Source organism: Sapajus apella, unplaced genomic scaffold (assembly GCF_009761245.1).
Source record: "Sapajus apella isolate SASKATOON/1434 unplaced genomic scaffold, GSC_monkey_1.0 scaffold13, whole genome shotgun sequence".
In the NCBI taxonomy this organism is placed as follows: Eukaryota; Metazoa; Chordata; class Mammalia; order Primates; family Cebidae; genus Sapajus; species Sapajus apella.
This window is the reverse complement of record NW_022436953.1, coordinates 21,093,318-21,106,401: the sequence shown is the minus strand read 5'-3', so window position 1 is coordinate 21,106,401 and position 13,084 is coordinate 21,093,318. Positions and strand designations below refer to the sequence as shown.

The 13,084-nt window shown below is 42.7% G+C and overlaps 2 long non-coding RNA genes across 2 annotated transcripts in view; both read left to right on the top strand.

Moving 5' to 3' along the window:
• The first annotated feature begins 3,595 nt into the window (after positions 1-3,595).
• The window catches only part of LOC116553997, a 38,306-nt gene continuing 28,817 nt past the window's right edge, over positions 3,596-13,084 (top strand). Inside the window, exon 1 of the long non-coding RNA XR_004269998.1 lies at positions 3,596-3,629. This is a non-coding gene — a long non-coding RNA (uncharacterized LOC116553997). The remainder of the gene's footprint in view (positions 3,630-13,084) is intronic.
• On the top strand, positions 8,058-10,111 carry LOC116553999. The gene is made up of 2 exons (XR_004270000.1): positions 8,058-8,940; positions 9,771-10,111. It is a non-coding gene; the product is annotated as an uncharacterized LOC116553999 (long non-coding RNA).

The following is a 13,084-nucleotide window of genomic DNA, read 5'->3' as shown; positions in this document are numbered from 1 at the left end:
GACCAGGCAGTGGGAGGATGGTTTCGCAATGATTCAAGAGCATTACATTTATTGTGCACTTTATTTCTATTATTATTGCATTGTAATATATAAGGAAATAATTGTACAACTCACCATAATGTAGAAACAACAGAAGCCCTGAGCTTGTTTTCCTGCAACTAGACAATCCCACCTGGGGGTGATGGGAGACAGTGACAGATCATCAGGCATTAGATTCTCATAAGAAGCACCCTACCTAGATCCCTCACATGTGAAGTTACAATAGGATTCGTATTCTTATGAGAATCTGATGCTGCCACTGATCTTGACAGGAGGTGGAGCTTAGGCAGTAACAGGAGCAGTGAGGAGTGGCTGTAAATACAGATAAAACTTCCCTCATGCAACCACTGCTTACCTCCCGCTGTGCAGTCAGGTCCCTAACAGGCCATGGACCCATACGGGTTTGGGGACTCCCGTGAATATGTGGTAGGTGCCCAAAAGAAAGGTTCCCTTTCTTTTCCTTGATTCAAAGTCCAGCCTTGCAACTTGCTAGCTGTGTGATCCTGTGCATATTACTTAACCTCTCTGACCCTCATCTTCCCTCTTTGTAAAATAAAGACTATTAGAAAATGTGTCTTGTAGAGTTTTTATAAATGGGCACAAAGCTCCTAAGACAGTACCTGAGATAGAGGTGTTATTTGCTGTTGTTACTATAACTTTTAAAAAACTCTTGCTATTATTTCTGTTATTGCAACATTACAGTTATTTTTCCTCTTCTTGGTTCTTTTTCTTGGCCTTCTGTTTGTTTACCTAGAAAATGAGGGGATTGGGCCAGATAATACTTTTATCTTTTCTAGCTCTAAGCTGTTATGACTCAATATGTGAAATAATGTTGGTAGGATCCATTTACCATCTATGAATTGCTATGCAATGTAAGGTAGCAGTTTATCATTTGCTTTTCCTACCAATGCTTTCTCGTCAAAAGAATAGTAATAGTCATCATTTATTGAGTGCCTGCTATGGACCTGGCATACTTATTTTTAAATAATTTTTTAGTGTGAAATGATTCTAGCAGCTGGGTGCAGTGGTTCACTCCTATAATCCCAACACGTTGGGAGGCTGAGGTGGAAGTAGTGCTTGAGCCTATGAGTTCAAGACAAGCCTAGGCAACACAGTGAGACCTTGCCTTTACAAAATATCAAAACAAATTAGCTGGGTGTGGTGGCATGCACCAGTAGTCCCAGGTGGTCAGAAGGCTGAGATAGGAGAATTGCTTGAGCCCAGAAGGTCAAGGCTGAAGTGAGCTGTGATCATACCACTGCACTCCAACATGGGTAACACAGCAAGACCCTGTCTCAAAATAACAAAAAAAGAAATAATTATAGATTTATGAAATTTGTAAAAAATACAGAGTTCCTAAAGACTCTTCACGTGGCTTCAGGTTCTATTACTGTTACCATCATGTTACCATGATACATTTCTCTAAACTATGAAACGAATATTAATGTATTACTCTCACCTAAATTGCAGACCTTATTTGAATACTGCCAGCTTTTTTTTTTTCATTAATGTCCTTTCTTTGTTCCCGAAAAAGTGTGACCATCTCTCAGTCTTTTCTGTTTTTCACGGCCTTGACAGTTTTGAGGCGCACTGGTCAGGGTTTTGTAGAATGTCTCTCAGTTTGCATTTGTTTGACATTTTCTTCCATTAGAGTAAGGGTTTGGCTGGGAGAACACCACAGAGGTGAGATGCCCCATTGCATCAGTGGGCACCTCATGATATTCATGGGACATGATGAGTGATGTTATCTGGTGTACCTTTAATGTCGTCACCCATTGTATGGATCTTCTGATATCTGTTCCACAGTTGAGGAATATCTGAATTGTCTTCAGCTTTTTGTGATTATATATAAAGCCTCTATAAAGTTTCACATAGAGTTGTTGTACAAATGTAAATTTTCCTCTCACTTGGGTAAATACCTAAGAGTGGGTAAGATTGTTGAGTCATCTGACAAATGTGTGTTTAACATAACAAGAAACTATGAAATTGCTTTCCAAAGTGGATGCCCCATTTTCTATGCCAACTAGCAATATGTGAGGATTCTAGTTCTATGTATCTCTACAAAAACTTGGTATGTCAGGGTTTTCTAAGCCATTTTAAGAAGTGTGTAGAGGTATCTAAATTATAGTTTCACTTTACATTTCCCTAATGGCTAATTATTTTAAATATTTTTGTAACTGTATTTGCATTGTATATCTTCTTTGTTAATGTTTCTGTTCAAATATTTTGTCCATTTTTTAAAACTAGGTGTTTTTTTCTCACTGAGATGTGAGAGTTTCTTATATATATTCTCTGCATACAAGTCTTTTATTAGGTGTGTCATTTGCGAATATTTTTTTCCTGATGTGTGGCGGTTTTATTTTTCATTTTCTTAACTGTCTTTTGAAAAACAGAAGTTTTTATTTTGATGAGATCAAATTTATTTTTTTCTTTAATGGATCACCCTTTAGGTGTTGTACCTAAAAAATATTTTCTGCCCAATGAATAAAGCCTTGATGGTTTTATGGTACAATGACGTCCTTCTGATATCTTTTAACAGCTTTATAGTTGTATATTTTATATTTAGATCTATAATTTGTTTTAAGTCAGTTTTGCATGGAATGTTAGGCCATGAAAGGATTGAGGTTCATTTTTATTACATAGATATTGAATTGCTCTAGCACCATTCATTGAAGAGACCATCCTCTCACCATGGAATTGCCTTTGCACCTTTGTCAAAAAAATCAATCAACCATGTATGTGTGGATCTGTTTCTGCACTCTATATTCTGTCCAATTGGTCTATATCTCTGTTCTTTCTCTATCATTGTTTTTGTTTTGCCTCCTTTGCATTTGGGCCAGGTTCACTGGCCCATTGACAGATAAGCAAACCTACCTATCTCTAAGCAAGCCAGCTTTCATTTGAAAGCCAGAACTCACAACTGAATCTCATTCTATCATTCCTGGCCAGTGAGGAAATCATTCTAAGTTTCAGTTAAGCTAAGCAATGTCATCATGTCATTCCAAAAAGCATTGGTTAAAACAACAACAACAACAAAACAAAACACACACACACACACATGCACACACGAGTGTTTTTGAGAATGTGGTCCCATAATGGAGCAGAGTGGAGTCTGGAGTGTCTGTTTCCTCTGACTTGCCTCTCCTGCCCTCTAAACACCCTAAAGGCGAGGGCCACATGTTCTCCCTCCAATGAAACAGGGATGTCAGAGCTGTGACCCTGTGAGGGTTATACCATTTCTTTTATAACTATCAAGAAAGACTCTTAGGCAAGACTTCACAAAGATTGTGTTGGAAAAAATACCTCCAAGGACCTCAAAACTCCCTTTTTCGCATCATTATTGCATTCAGAAAATTATGCCTCTTAAATGTAAATATTGTGACCAATGTAAATTTATTTGAATTAATCTGGCTGAACCATGTATTGAAGCATTGAAGTTCATTATATGTTTACATTTTTAAATAATATTTTTAGGCATAGTTGTTTTTTTCTATCACAAAGCTACTACAATGTTTTAAAATTCTACAATTTAACAAAAGCCCCATATTCATATTTTTTTCATGCAAATCTGCTGCAACAGCTAATTTCTGGTAGGTATTGAAAATATAATCTCAGATCTAGTCTGTGGTTAAGAGCTTTCACTCAAGCCCATTCCCAAGAGGAAATCTTCTCAATCACAAAAAAGTAACAGTTTTTAAAAATCATTAAACATTCTAACCTTTTCAATTCCAGCTGATGTTAAAGAAAGACACATTTTATCCTTTTGAGTTCAAAGGCCCCTGTGACAACATCTCTTTGCCTGGTATGGTTTTGGCTATAGTGTGAGACCAACTGTGTTTTCTGAAATTTAAGCATTTTCAATAAGAACCTGATATGGCCTGATTGAGCTGTAAAACACCTGTTAGGCCTGTCCCCCAACACCAGACGACAAAGGAGGTCCGCCAAACACAGAGGGCCTTGAATCCATCCAATAGAACACGCCTCTGTGGGGACCTTCAGGGACTCTGGTTTAATGAATAAAGAGGAATGATTTATAATTAGCCTGGCAATTGTGCTGAATGGGTGTTTGCAACAGGATTGAAATGTGTGCCTAAACTAAGTTTGAAATTGCCTATAATTCTAATTACATGGTTTGGGTTTTTTTTTTTTTCTTTTTTTTCCTTGCCTGGAAAACTGTTTTCTATAGACAAAAAAAGCAGGGTGGAAAATGGCTCTTTCTTAAGAATGATACCAGCATTATAGCATTCATCACTTCCTGTTAGCCTCACAGAACCTCTGAGAAGTAGATTCTAAATTCCAAATGGGTGAGGCTCATAAATAAGGTTTCTACTTCCTCTAGAAAAATGACAGCATTCTCTAGCAACTCTACCTACCCCATAGGGATGTGCTAGCTTGTAGTAAGTGCTACTCAAGTGTTCAATTAGCAGACACACCTGGAATTTCAGCACTGTGAGTCTTCACCTGGATTAGATAGCCCACTTGTCCCCACCCCTTGCAAACCCTTGCTCTCTGATGGATGAGATCAAATGTTTTTAAGATATTCTTACCACAACCTGCCCCAGTGCCCTTCACATCTTCCAAATGTACCAAGTAGGTTCTGAGAACCACCTCCAGAGAGCAGCGAAATTCAGTTTCCATTGCCTGGGAGCAGCTGTACCTGCTCATTGACATCCATGTCATTCCTTACTTAAAATCCTGCTGCGCCTGCCCCAAGCCCCGCTGAGAACGGCATGCAGACGCTTTGCCATGGCCTCCAGGGCTCTGCAAAACGGCTTCTCTTTCTGCCTCCACGCTCTGTCTCTTGGTCTCCCCAGCACACCCACCCCTTCCCTGACCCATGGCTGGGCTTGGTGATTCTGTTTCCTTGGCTCAGTTCATCCTTTCTTCCTGCCATGTGTCCCTTCTCATCCTTTAGCTCTCAGCTTCAATGTCACCAAGTACCAGAGTCCTTCCCTGACTACTTCAATAGGTGCCCCTCCCCTTAGGGTGTTTAACTTTGTCTATTTCCTGTCTGTTTCCCTTGCAGCATTTGTTACTATTTGCAATTATATAGTTATGTTTGTATACGTGTGTGTGTGTCTGTGTGTGTGTCTGTGTCCCCAATAGATCTTCCAGTAGGGGCAGAATCTATATCTATTTTAGTCTCTGGTTTATTTTTGTTACCTAGGATACATAACAGACACTGGCTAAACATTTGCTTAATGAATGAAAAGGAACCAACATGCAGACATTGCTATAGGATAAGGAGAGCAACCAGCACCAGAGAAAAAGTGTACTTTCCCTGGGAGTGATTGCTCTCCTCTTCATGGGCATAACTGCAAATCATTCCAAGTTGAGTTATGTCACCTTTCTGCATCACTGCAGCCTCTGACCACAAGCATCTCTCCCTGGTATGGGAGCTCCGTGGTCCTGACAGCTGCAATTTCTCTAAGACATGGGTTAGAGAGTTTCACCACCCAAGATGCAGCCCCTGTTTACTCTCAACTTCCTCCTTTCAGATCTGAAGAGCTCTGTGCCCAGCCAAGGACCCAAGGGTCTTTTATTATCCTCTTCTCATAGTCAGATGGTCAGCCATGGAAAGCCACCTGATATCATGCTTGCCACTTATAATGCCTAAGGAAGGACACCTTAGGGAACTATTGAAACTTTTAACCAATCCAGGACCAAAAAGAGGGGAGGCTTTCAGCAAGGAGAAAGAGAAGATGGAGGAGGAGGAAGGAGGAAGAAGAGGAAGAGAAAATGGGAGGAGGGCCAGGGATGAGGAGGAAGAAGATAGCAGCTAGCACACCAAATGCTTTCTACATGCAGCTTACCATGCCAGAAATTGACATGCATATTTCGTGTATGTTCCCTAACCCCTAGGGGTTAAGAGAAAACTGAGGCTAATAAAAATAAGGTGCCTGAAGTCACCCAGTTACTGGTGAGATCAGATTTAAGATAATATAAATTTTAAAAAATCAAATCCCTCCTGGCTAGGAAGCCAACACAACGGTCTGCATCTGTCTCCTGTCCTCTTAGCTCTGCTTTTGTACACACAGCCTTTTATGGAGCACATATAATCCACCCTACAATTACAGAAGGCAGCCTCAGACACAAAGGTGCTGTGGAGGTTAAAGATGCCCAGTGGAGGAAATTGAGGCTAGGATTTGTTCTATGGCAACTGAGCCTCCCTATTCCACCAGGAAGCTGGCTGCAGAAATGATAATGATGAGTAATGCTGATAATCCTTTGATTTAATCAATACTTACTGTGCGCTAAGCCCTAGAAGTAGGGACTATTAGTATTGGTCCCATTTTACAGATGCAGAAACTGAGGCACAGAAAATCACATAGCTAGGAAGGCTTAGGACCTACTCAGTGTACCTACTCAGTGGGAGCCCCATGTCACTACCCCACAGTGCTTCAGGGGAGTTGTTGGAAGAAAGGCTCGTGACACCGAAAATTGTGTGTTGTTGCCTAAATGCCTGGGCATGGCGCTTTCAACGCATGATGTCTGGGACCCAATGGTACCAAGCCAGGTGCAACCCTTGGAGCAAACGATCCGAAATCTGCCATCCTCTAGGACCCACCTCAGCTGCCACCTGTTTCTGGAAGATTTTCCAGAGCCCTTGCTGGCATTAACTTCTCTCTCCTCTGGGCCCACAGCAGGGGATGACTTGCTACATTTTTCTCATATTTCTCTGTCATCTCCTACTCCAGCCTACAATCTGGTGGTTTTCACTTTGATGTGCCCTGCATACTCCCTGACCCAAATGGGTGTAAAGAAAATAACTTCTGTGTGGTTGAGCTCAGGAAGGGATTCAGGCACAGAACCCACAGAGAGAGTGGCTACCATTTTGCTACCCAGCCATGCAAAGTTGTTACCTTGTCACGATGCTGTCAGCTGGGAGCCTGAGCACCAATGGCTTAGTGAATACCATCTGTGCCCTTCAGTCCCAGGCTGTCTGTTTCTTCTCTGGAGCCATGTGATATAGGCTTTGCATCTGACCAAGCTAGTCTTAGACCACACTCTGCCCCTTCTTGGCTTATTGGCTTCAGACAGGTCATTTACCTTTTGCTGCTCAGTTTCCTCATCTGCAAAATGGCCTAATGACACGTGTCTCATAGGTGTTGTGAGGATGAGATAAGACAGTGTATACAAAGCAAGAACACCTGCTGGCTCATAGCTCTCAGCTGTTGACATATTTGCCAATGGAGCAACACAACCACCTTGTCCCTAGGAAAATCTAATGGGCTGGGTGGCCACCCCACCACCAGGAAACCTGACCCAATGCACACAGAACTCCCTTCAAATCCTGTGGCCCACAGCAATGGCTGTCACCCACCTTGCCATCCCAGGACTCCTGCATTGTTCTGGCTTTGACTCTCAGGCCAGGAGTGAGGCTGCCTGCCCTGCCTTGGAGAGAGGCTGCTGCCAGCTCTGGGCTGCAGGATTTGGAAGAGGAGGTGATTGACACACCCCTGTGACACCCGCCTTGGGGAAATTCCCACGACTAAATTCCAGGCTGACATTTTTGTGATGGAGAGTTGGGAGTTGGAGCTAAACTGATGAGCAAACCAGCCTGAGGGTAAGGAGGGGTTTGAACCCTGTATTTTGACACCATCTCCAGTAAATTCATTCATTCATATCACAAGCCTTTCTCAAGCACCTACTATAGGCTGAATGCCAAGTATCTCCCAGTTCAGAAGGGAAGAAAGGCAGGTAAAGAAATAATTACAATCATGTAGACAGGTGGGAATGACTTAGCTAACAGGTTAGGGAGCAGGCAAGATGTTAGAAAGGGCTCCTGGAGAAGGCACCTCTGAGGTTGCATCAGTTCTTTGCTTGCACCACTTCCATGCACAGCTGATTCATGCACAGGGAATGAGGTGTGTTAGGCTATTATTGTATTGCTATAAATAAATACCTGAGACTAGGTAATTTTACAGAGAAAAAGGTTAAATTGGCTTACAGTTCTGCAGGCTGTGCAAGAAGCATGACATTGGCATCTGCTTGGCTTTTGGGGAGGCCTCAGGAAACTTATAATCATGGCAGAAAGCAAAGGGGGAGCTGGTATCTCACATGGCAGAGCAGGAACAAAGTCGGGGGAGGGGTGTCACACTTAATCAACCAGATCTCAAGAGAACTCACTATCTTGAGGACAGCACCAAGCCATGAGGGATCTGCCCCATGACCCAAACATCTTGCACCTGGCCCCATCTTCAACAGTGGAGATTACATCTCAACATGAGATTTGGTGGGACATTCAAACTATATCACAAGGAGAGTGAAAATCTTGATTGTTCCACCATCTTAATGATGGGATTTTGCCTGGGTTTAAGAATGAGGTCCTGGAGTCAGGCACACCACATTGATATCCCTGTTCCACCACTTACTCGTCCTGTGGCCTTGGCCAAGCACCTTGGCCCCTCTGAGCCTCCCTGCTGTCACCTACAAAGTTAGGACAACAGTAGTGCCTGCCACACTTCTACACAAGATAATGTAGGCAATGTGCTGTCACATAATAAAGGCTCAATAAATGTAAGCCATTTTTATTAAAAGTAGCAAGCCAGCTCTTTAGGGCTTTAAACAGACCAGGTGAGATGCAAACAGTGGACTTCTGCCAGCAAAACTGTGGGACCCATCAGACCAGCTGAGCCCAGGGAGGAAAAACACAGCTGGGAGAGCTGGCAGGAAGATGCCTGCACCTTTCAGGGGTATGGAAGGGAAAGGCTTATGGAGGCCACATTGAAATGGTGGAGTGGATGAGAAAACAAGAAGGGGGAAAAGAGGGAGCTCCAGAAAGAGAGTTGGAGTGAGCTGGGGGGAAGCACAGTGTGTGGAGACAGGAATGGACATATGAAGTGTGACAGGAAGATTATGGGCTGCTGAGAGCTGGAGTGGACGGTGAGGAGAGAGATGGTGTGGAAGGGGAGATAACTTTGCTACAATAACCAGAGGGATGAAAGGTAATGAAGTGCCAAAGGGAGTGCAGATGGTCGAAGAGCATGCGAGAGAAATCCAAGCTTTGCTGGCCAGGTTGGTGCAACTGAGAAGCCAGAGAAGCATGACAAGGCATCCTGCAAAGACTCTGTTCTGTGTGTGTGTGTGTGTGTGTGTGTGTGTGTGCGCCAGCACATTCACAAGCACATATATAAGCGTGCATGTACACCCAGGCAGTTCTCAACTACAAGCACCAATGCGTATAACCTCAGGGGCACAAGAGCATCATGTGCTTTTTCACACAACAAATATCAGTGATAATAGCAGCAGCAACAATGATAACAATCTTTGCTAACCACTCACTATGTGCTAGCCCCTCTGCAGTCAGCCTTAAATTCATCCTCTTAATCTTCACAATAATTAGGTGGAGTTGAAACTATTTTCCCATTTTAGAGTTAGGATTGAGGCTCACGGAGCTTAAGGTATGTGCTCAAGGTCACACAGCTGTAAGTGGTAATGCCAGAGTTCAATACTATGTCTGACTGGCCAAATAGCTGGTACCACTATTTAAAAACATACCAGGAGACAGGTATTTAGCCAGGAGTCTACACTTCCTTTAGTTGACATCCCTTTGAAATAATGTCTTAGTTGGAAAAGAAATAGAGCTGGTGAACACAAGAGGTAACTGGGCTGGCTAGGGTTTTGCAAGTTAAGGCCAATGTTCTGCTCATCCCTGTGGGTCCCCAGGGTCTGAAAGTGAATCAAGTCTGTGTGTCACACTGACATCCCCAAGCCATTCAATGGATAAGGACAGCAATCAAGTACAAGGCTGCTCTTTGGTCATTAAAGAGCGAAGCCAGCAACCCGTTTGCAGGCTGTCCATCTGTCTGTCTTGGAAGCAACTGACAATAAATATTTTAGTGAAAATATAGTCATACCTGTTAAACATAAGGGTGAAAAAAATCATATTTTAATAAGGCTATGCTACTTTTTCTGAAAGGGTATTAAAGGAGGTGTTTACAGGATTTATCCTACTCTGAGGGCTATATGAACAGCTATTTGAAGCCCAGTGTTAGATAGCGGGAAGTCGTCTGATGCAGCCTTGGAAAATCACAGCTTTTTCACTCCAAATAAAATTCTAATTGTACCTGCTGATGGTGATTCATTCTTTCACAATCTCCACCTTCCATCTCCATCAATGTCTGACATGGCATTTTCTTGTGTCTCTTGGTTGGGGTGAAGCATGCATGGGTTTGATCCCAAATCATGATCATGAGTGTTTTAAAGCACATGCCAAAGATCGACTGTACTGAGTGCTCTCCATGGGTTAGCTCATTCCATCCTCTTCCCCACTTCCCAGATGAGAGTCATGTCTCATTATTCAACTGTCTCCTCAGGGGCCTATGATAATCCTCATAGGCAGTAGGGCAGGGGGAATAATTGGCACTTGGCAGGTTGCAGGGTGGTGGGGGGGAGGGGTAATATGCCCGTAAAATGGTCAATTCTGATACAAAGGAAAGCTTGAAAAATAGCTATAAAAATGGGAGTGTTATAGAGTGGAAGTGGGATTCATGGGACGGCAAGATAACTTCTTCACCAGGCAGTTAGGGAATGCTTCCTGGAAGAGGTGGTCTTTGAGTTGACCGGAAAGAATAAACAACATTGCTATGAATGGAGGCTGTAGTGAGGGGAGGAATTCCAGGAGTAAGAATGAGATGACCAAAGGCACAGAGGCAGGAATCTCCTGGTTACTCATACAAGTCCAGGGACTCTGCCAACGAATGACTTTTCAGAGAATCTGATTTATTCTACTTTCTCCATGGGGTTTTTCTCAATGCTGATTTCTGGTACACCTATATTAGTCAGGGTAGGTAAATCACTATGTAACAAACAACCTCACAAATAGTAGCTAACCTAATACAACTAAGTTCTATTTCTTGTTTCTGTTACAATCTGTGGGAAGGGGCCAAGGCTCCTGCTATCCAGTGGCTTCATCATCTCTGGATGATGGACCTCATCTGGCTAATGGATGAAAAGAGTGTGTTGAGCCTGGGCAGGAGGTTTTGGGCCAGTCCTGGAGGTAGCAACTTCACTTTCACGGAGAGTCCTCTGGCCAGAACTCAGTCACACGGCCCCACCTGGCTGCAACGGAGGCTGGGAAGTAAGTTTTCCTGTGCATCCAGAAGAAAAACAAAATGGGCTTGGTGAACACATGATATTCTCTGTCCCTGACACAATTTTCTAGATCTGTAGATAACTTAGAACCACCAAGCAACTTGGAGATAAGAATAATAAACTCTTGAGATCATTTAAGTAAGTTTATAAAGTGGCCTTACTGTATGTTTTATTGTCATGCCAGGAGAGCCCTAAAATATTTTGCATTAACCAACTCTGTACAAGCCCTGTATAGATTCATTGCAGAAAATTAATCGTGTAAATGCCTAAGAGGTAGGCAGGATAGATGTTAATACTAACTCCATTGAACCATTGAGGAAGCTGGGTCAGAAGTTAAGCCCTGGTCTCAGGATTCTTTCTCCCCTTTGATTCAACCCCACCCATTCCAATGAGGAAAGGAGGCCATGAAGTGGGTCCCATCTCCACTCTTGTACCTGCCTTTAGAGTAGTGGTTCTCAAATGGGGACACTTGGCAATGTCTCGGGGAAAAAATAGGTAGGAATGCTCCTTGCATCTGGCGGGGAGAGGCCAGAGGTGCTGCTAAACATCCTGCAATGACAGGGCACCCCAAAAAAGAATGGTCCAGCCCAAAACATCAATAGTACTAAGAAACATTGCTTTAAGAATGGCTCTGAGAGAAGACCAGGAACTTAAAGTTTCACATTTCAATTGCTTTTCAAAGAAAAGCAAAGACTAAAGAGACATCTGTAGTCAGAGGATTGTGTGGGGACCACTTCCAGGGTCTGTGTTAGGACACGATCAGCATCTGGCCATTATGGTGAAAGAAGTTAGCAGCTGTCGCCAAAACTCTGTGTTAAACGCCCACACATCGGGATTATAATCCCTACTGCCAAACCAAACATGTTAGGAGGCAAGTCAGACCTCTTTGATGAGATGTGTCCATAACCACAGAATTGCTCAAAACATGTCATGTGACTCACAGTGAGCAGGTTGTGCAGTACACTGTAGCTATGTAAAGACACACAGACAGAAGACTGGGAGGAAACCAATTGTTCAGCATGGTTGTTTCTGAAGGATGAGATTTTCCTTTATTTTGGCTGCTATATTAGTCTGTTTTCATACTGCTAATAAAGACATACCTGAGACTGGGTAATTTATAAAGAAAAAGAGGTTTAAGGGACTCACAGTTCCACATGGCTGAGGAGGCCTCACAATAATGGCAGAAGGCGAATGAGGAGCAAAGCCATGTTTTACATGCCGGCAGGCAAGAGAGCTTGTGCAGGGAAACTCCCCTTTATAAAATCATCAGCTCTCATGAGACGTACTAGCATGAGAACAGCACAGGAAAGACCTGCCCCCATGATTCAATTACCTCCCACTGGGTCCCTCCCACAACATATGGAGATTATGGGAGCTACGACTCAAGATGAGATTTGGGTGGGGACACAGCCAAACCATATCAGCTGCCATGTGCTTTTCTAAATTTTCCAAAATGACTGAAATGGGACTGTATTTTTTAACTTTGTATTTTAATGTAATTTTAAACTTGCAGAGAGGGTGCTAAGATAGAACAAGAAACTCCCACAAACCCATAGCCCTGTACCCAGATTCACCAGTTCAGTACATTAGACCCCATGTGCTCTGTTATTTTCTCCTTCCCCCTCCCATTTAGAGTAATTGGAGACGTTGCACCTCTTTACCCCTAAACACGTAAATTATATACTTACCCAAATCAAGAAATTCAACATTCATAGTTCACGTTCCTATGAAACAGTAACTTGACATTTTTTGCATTTCTTGATCTTGACAGTTTTGAGAATTATATGCCAGTTATTTTGCAGAATGTCCTTCATTTTGGGTTTGTTTGATGTTTCCTCATGATTAGACACAGATTATGCATTTTGGGCAATAATACCACATAGGTGACATTGTGTCCTTCTAGGATGCACTATTTTCTTAAATAAAAAGGAAATAAAATGAAAAAAGA